Genomic DNA, 7,409 nt, shown 5'->3' on the forward strand with positions numbered 1-7,409 from the left:
GATGTCACAAGTGACCATCTTAAAAAATTAGCATATGCATCGGACCTAATGTCCTCTCTGAGCGTATCGTCTCTGAAGCCTGAAAGCCTGTTTGAACTGTTACAGTGGCATGCATCTTAAATAAATTAAAACTTCTTTCCAATATTCAGGAAGCTGAAAGGAAGACAAAGATTTTACTTCAAAGTATTTCAGTTTCCATTTAAGTCATTCTACTTCTTTACATGTTCATAAGTAACAAACACAGATGGAGACATGAAAAATGTCTGAAAAGTTTAATTACATCTACATTATTATTTCCCAGTGAAATGAAGATCTTTCATGTAGGACATACATTTTTTCCCCCCTATTAACAATGTGCTTTATAATTCTGGATCAGAGAGCTAAGTAGGACAAAGGGAGTTGGAAACAGTTATGCTCTTTTTATATATGTCCAGAGTTATGCTGTTATTTGTAATAGATAAGGAATATTATGTGAGGAAATGCATAGGGTGATCTCTATACTGTGACCGTTTGTTCTCTTTTTCTGCTGTATATGGAATTCTTGCTTTGCAGCTTGCAATTATTTTATGGTTTTATATAGTTTTAGTTATTACTAACTTTTATCTTTTGGATAACTGGCTTATTGGCCTTATAATACGTGGTGTCAATGGAATCAATGGATCTCTGTAACTCCCCATGGAGCCGACAAGGTGGAGCGGAGTGGGCTGTGGCCAGGTCATCACTCGCTGCTGCCAGCGCCAGGCCCCTGCTAACTCCCTAGGCTGCCCTGGACCCCGTGACCCCCTGAAGCACAAGGCAGGGGTAGGCACCACCATATTGTGCGACGAACACTTGACAAAATTATCAGACTTCGTGACGGACATTGGGGGCGGGAGGGGAGGTATTATGTCATTCAATCATTCAACCCATAAACTAGCACACATTTTGCTACACTGAAAAAACCCCCAGTAACCTCGCTAATAATAATAGCAATAATAATAATTAATAATAATAAATTCAACTCATAATTAATGAAAAATATTTATATACTGTATGAGATTATATGAGAAATGAAAATGAGCTTGCTTTGGGATTCTACAAGGCTCTTATATCATTTAAACACATTTAGTACCTTGAGTAATGATAACACTTATTGCAAATCACATGAATAGGGAACCCATGGTCCCCTTCCCTCACCCCATTGCAAAGGCACAGGGGTTATTGTTGGCTGCCTTAGGGCTGCAGAAAACTCTATGGGCAAAACATATAGAAAGAAGAGGATCAATTTATACAGAGGACTGAAGGGGACTCCCATAGTGCATTAATTTACACTTAATAAATTAATCAAAATTAAATACATCACAGAGATAAGAACCTGTAATGACAGACTTTACTTCATGAGAAGCTCTAGAGAAAGAAGTCCCAGAGGGAGTAATGGTAGGGGCAATCCTAGGGAGACCAAAGGGGCTGGTAGAGGGAGCAGACCGAGAACAAGGGTAGCGGCAGAGTCACTGCAGGGGTGACCCAGTCTTCTGCCTCTCCCCTGTGGGTGGAAACACTGATCACTATAGGAAGGAACAATCAAAATGGAATGCCCAGAAGAATGAATGACTTGAGGACAATTCCCTGAAGGGACCCTTACCCTTGCAGAGCTTTTCTAGCTCCGACGTTTACATTTCTACACAGGGTGGTTTGGCCCACAGAAATAAAAATCTGCACATCTTCCATGTGTGTTTGGACCAATGGAAAAAACCAGGTACAATTCAATGACTTTTAAAATTGCTTATGAAACAGAGTTAACAAAATAAATGAGCTTATGAACAACAAGAAAATATACTTCTCAAGTGAAAAAAACTATAAAGGGACTTCTTTGCAAAGAAACTGTAAGTTTTCTTACAGGAAAAGCCACAAACTGTTTGGAAAGGAAGAGTAGATTGAATTACTTGCCTCAGTGAAATTAAATACCCAGAGAATTGCTGTACCTGTGATGATGATGACTGGGGCTTGCTCACCTGTGGCTCCCCCACCCCGTGCTGTGGAGGCACGGCCAGGCAGGTCTGCATCTGCAAGCAGGCACCCTGCCTCAGGTGCATCTCCCATTGGCTGTGCTGGCCAATAGAGTGGGAGCCTCCTGGCCAATGGGCTGGGGGAGAGGGGAAGGCAAAGGGGGAGATTGTAGGGAGCTCTGGAGCAGGGGAGGCTGTGGGGGAAGGGAGTTATCTGGCACAAAGGGGGGGCTCTCTGAAGAGGGGCAACTGGGGCACAGAGGCCGTTGGGGGTCTCTTGGGGGGACAGAGGGTTGTGTGGGTCTCTGTGGAGAGTGGGGGAGTAATGGATGGAGCCAGCCGCAGCCCGGGTCTGCTCTGCGGGGGGGTGTTGCTATAGCCCCCTTAGGAAGCTCCCTCTGTACTGTGTATTTTATGCCAGCCCTGGGGTGCCCATCCCGGATCCATCTATCTGTCCCCACGACCCCCAGGCTGTGTCTGTGTGTCTCTGATAGTGACAGACTCCTGGGGCTCTCTCTTCCTGTGGCTCCATCCCGCTCCCTGCTGTGGAGGCATGGCCAGGCAGCTCTGGCATCTGCCCCTGCAGCTCCCATTGGCCGGGATTCCTGGCCAATGGGCTGAGAGCCGGGTCAGCGCTGGGGATGGGGGGAGCTGCCCCCGAGGTGAGAGCACCCCACGTTGCTAACCTATGGTGCGGGGCCCCCCAAAGCACGGGGCCTGAGGCCCAAACATTGGTGGAGCTGGGCCCACCTTCATGAATATTGCTGGCGCATGGGCACAACGGGTCCATAAAGCTCGCCGCCGATGGATACTAGTTACTTTTGAAAATCTTGGCGCAGATTCTCAGTCCTGTTCCTTAACTGCAAAACCATCACCCCCCGCCCCACTAGATTGTTCCTCCATGGTATGCAAATGTCACAACAAACCCCTAAACCACACAGATGGTTTATCACTGCAACATGGAAATGACACTTTTTTATGTAGTTGCAAAGTTTAAAGGAACTTAGGTCATTTTTAGTGAAAGTCAGAACTTAGAAACTCACAAAGAATGTTAACTGACTTTAGGGTTGCCAACTTTCTAATTGCACAAAAATAAACACCCTTGTCCCTCCCCTTCTCTGAGGCCCCACCCCTGCTCACTCCAACCCCCTGTTCCTCTGTCGCTCGCTCTCCCTCATCCTTACTCCCTCGCTAATTTTCAATGGGTTGGGGCAAAGGGTTGGGGTGAAGGAGTGGGTGAAGGCTCTGGCTGGGGTGCAGGCTCTGGCTGGGGCCAAAAATGAGGGGCTCAGGGTGCAGGAGGGGGATCTGGGAGGGATGTGGCAGGGGGTTGGGGTGTGGGCTCTGGGGTGGGGCTAGGGATGATGAGTGAGGAGTATAGGAGGGGGCTCCAAGCTGGGGGATGGAGCCAAGGAGTTAGGAGTGTGGGAGGGAGCTCTGGGTGGGAGTTTGGGTGCGGGAGGGGGTGCAGGGCTGCGGGAGGGAGTGCAGGGTGCAGGCCTCGGGAGGGACTTTGGGTGCAGGAGGGGGCTCCAGGCTGGGGCAGGAGGTTGGTGTGCAGGAGGGGGTGCAGGCTCCGGGCGGCACTTACCTTGGGAGGCTCCCCGGAAGTGGCAACACGTCCCTCGGCTCCTAGGTGTAGGGGTGGTGCATGCTGTCTCTGCTCTCGCAGCTCCCATTGGCTGTGGTTCCCAGCCAATAGGAGCTGTGGAGCCGATGCACGGGGTGGGAGCAGCGCATGGAGCCCCCGCTGACTGCCGTGCACCTCGGCGCTAGAGGGACATGTTACCACTTTTGGGAGTGCGTGGAGCCAGGTAGGGAGCCTGCCACCCCCACCAACTGGATTTTTAACGGCCTGCTCAGTGGTGCTGACCGGAGCTGCCAGGATTCCGTTTCGATTGGATGTTCTGGTTGAAAACCGGACATCTGGCAACCCTAACTGAAGTGTCCATGGACACTGAGTCGGCTGGAATGTGAAACTTAAGGTCAGGGCTGTACAGAGTGTTTTGGGGTTCTGAGGCAAAATCGGAAACTGCGGCTCCCGACCCTTCCAAAAAGGAAAAGCTATGGAGCAGGGGAGGTTTGGAGAGTGAGCCTGCACTACACTCACTCTGCAGCAGCAGCTCCTGTCCCGCAGTGCTTGCCCTGGCTCCCTGCTCCAAGCATTGCAATCTGGTACACAGAAGTTGGAGCACCACTCAGGTTTGGCCGGGTGGCCTCTCTGTTATGAAAGAGGGGCCAGCAGGCCCAATTCCAGTGAGTGGCTTGGCGACCCAGCACGTGGGGTCGCAATGCCACTTAGTTTGGGGGCCTTCTCAAAAATGTGGCCTGGACAAACTGCCCCTTTCCCCCCCATCCCCAACTAAAGTGTGCTAAGCCATTTGAACAGAAACTGAAGAAAATGTTGATGTGAACTAAACTAAATTTGCGGCGCTTCATACAGCTCTAAGCAAGATCTATATGCATGCAAGCATATCAGATTTTATATCACCATGTATTTTTCTTCTTTAAATCAAATTGGCCTGAACTATGGCCAAAACACCCTCCATCAATCACTTGCAAAAAAGATTGCAAAAAGACTAGGATGACCAGATAGTAACTGTGAAAAAACAGGACAGTGGGTGAGGGGTAATAGGTGCCTATATAAGAAAAAGTCCCAAAAACCGGGACTGTCCCTTTAAAAACGGGACATCTGGTCACCCTAAAAAAAGACTATTCTAACAAATATACATATAAAATGTCTTGAGAAACTTTACAAGTGCCATGCATTGGCCAGAAGCTAATGAGAAACCTACACTTTAGAAAGGATCTGAAACATGATCTATAAAAACACATTTTAAAACTGACACATCACTAATGGAAGAATAAACTTTGTTTGCTTTATTTATAATACCTTAAGTAAACTTAAGCTTTTTAAAAATGCTACTATTCAAAGGCTAAATTCATCAGAGTGATGTTTGAGCAATGGGGACTGGAATAGTAATATTACAGGTTTTTGCAACTCAGCACTTGCTTGCAGATCCTTATAATCTGTTACTCACACGCTCCGAGTGCAATATTGTAACTTGGACTCCAGCCTTCTGCATCAACTCAGCACCTGCTTGACAAGCCATGACTTCCTTCATAGACAAAGTTCCTATTGATTTCAACTCTGATCATGTCAGTAGACTATACAAAGTATGCTCTGAGTCCAGTGTTCACAGCTGAGAGGGAAAAGTCTTTCTTTGGTTACCTGGCAGTGACTTACCCTTATCATGAGCTCATGACACAACCCTTACCATAAACCCCTTGCTAGAGTGTAATTAAAGGAATCAAGCCACAAGTATGTGAGTGACTATGTAAATAAACTGCTTAAGCACCTGAAGATGCCCATTGTGAATTAGATGTTTCCAGAAGCCTGAGTTGACTCAGACTGAGCAGAGTGCCAGTACTTTAATAAAATATTGTTAAGACATATTGTGCCTTCTCCCCTGACTCTAGCATGCTTAGGCAGTGTTACACAGATCTCTAACCTTAACTGCCTTGCCTAGAGCCTTGAAATTAGTTTTATGGGACTCTGGAAGGAAAAGAAAAGCAAGAAAAAGAACAAACATAGGCAAGTGTTTGCAGTCTCCCATTTATGTTAACGGGAGACTGAAATACAATTTCTACCACCATGTGAGACTATGAATCAGCTGTCCGGTAAGGCAGGCCCATATGGTGTGTCGGCCTGGGGACACTGTTCTTTTCTCCTGGACTCCTAAGCACCTAACTGACTTTGAAAAATGGTGATTTGGATCCTAAATCTCTTAGGCACTTTAAAAAATAGCTTTTTAAAAAATAAAACCTGATTTCTGGGTTAATACTGACAGCGTCCTTTAACATGTATCATGTCTGAGTAAGCGGTGAATGACCTCCTTGGCTTTTCACACCAGAAAGTAGAAAACATGCTCTTTAGAATTCTGCTGCACTGTATGATTTTGAACAATATCCTCTATCTCGCTCCCCAAAGAATATTACCAATTACCATAGTTTGACTCATTGTCGTAATTCATTTCCTAGGCTGATGCATCCATATGAATATTTATTCATAGTTTTTAAGGTTGGAAGGGACCATTATGATAATCTAATCTGACCTTCTGCAAAACACACCATGGAGCGTCAGCCAATAATTTATAAAACAAACCTATAATTTCTGTGTGAGGTAGACATCCAATCTTGATTTCAAGGCCTTAAGTGGTGGGGAGTCCTCCACTTCCCTAGTACAGTTATTCCTAGTATTAAAGTCTCACTGTTAAAGTCTGTATTTGTCTAGCTTCAGCTTCCAGCCACTGCATCTTGTCATACCTTTTCCTGCTAGATCAAAGATTTCTGATAGCAGGTGGCTCTTTATTTTCCAGACCTTGAATAATTTTTGTTGCTCTTTTCTGAACCCCTTCGTATTTTTCAACTTCCATTTTGAACTCTGGACCCAGTTGTGCCGGGAATGAGTCATAGAGTCCAAGGCCAGAAGGGACTATTGTGATCAGGTAGTCTGATCTTTTGTAGAACATAGGCCAGAGAACTGCCCCAAAATAATTTCTAAAGCAGATCTTTTAGAAAAACATCCAACCTTGATTTAAAAAATGTCAGTGATGGAGAATCCAACATAACTCCTGGTAAATTGTTCCAATGGTTAATTATTCTCACCGTTAAAGAAATTACACCTTATTTCCAGTCTAAATTTGTCTAGTTTCAACTTCCAGGCATTGGATCATGCTATACCTTTTTCTGCTAGTCTGAAGAGCCCATTATTCAATATTTGTTCCCCATGTAGGTACATATAAACTATAATCAATCACCCTTTCATCTTTTCGGTGTTAAGCTAAATAGATCAAGCTCTTAGGTTGTATCATTTTAAGACATGTTTTCTAATAATTTAATCATTCTAAATCAAATACCTTCCAGAAATCTCAGTACATTATGTCAACACAGACACCTTTATCAACTAAACTTGTAATCTCATAAAAAATTGTTTTGACAGGGCCTATTTACTATAAAACCCATGTTGATTGGTATTCATTATGTTACCATTTTTTAATACTTCCTTCGTTATTTTTAATCTGACATAAAATATGTACCACAGGCCCGAGTTTTCATTGCCTTTCATCTTATTTAGTCATTTACACCAGTGTAGGGTTACCATATCTAATAAATAAAAAAAGAGGACCCTCCACATGCCCTGGCCCCGCCCATTCCCCCACCCATAGCCCTGCCCCAACTCCGCCCCTTCCCCGCCCTAACTCCGCCCCTCCTCCCTCCCACTCCCAGCCACGCGGAAAGGGCTGCCCGAGCGCTACCGGCTTCACGGTTTGCCGGGCAGCCCCCAGACCCTGTACCCCCGGCCAGCGCTTCCCCAGTGCAGCTGGAGCCCGGGAGGAGAAGCGCCCAGCCGGGGGCGCAGGG

This window comes from Trachemys scripta, chromosome 6 (genome assembly GCF_013100865.1).
Source record: "Trachemys scripta elegans isolate TJP31775 chromosome 6, CAS_Tse_1.0, whole genome shotgun sequence".
NCBI lineage: Eukaryota > Metazoa > Chordata > Testudines > Emydidae > Trachemys > Trachemys scripta.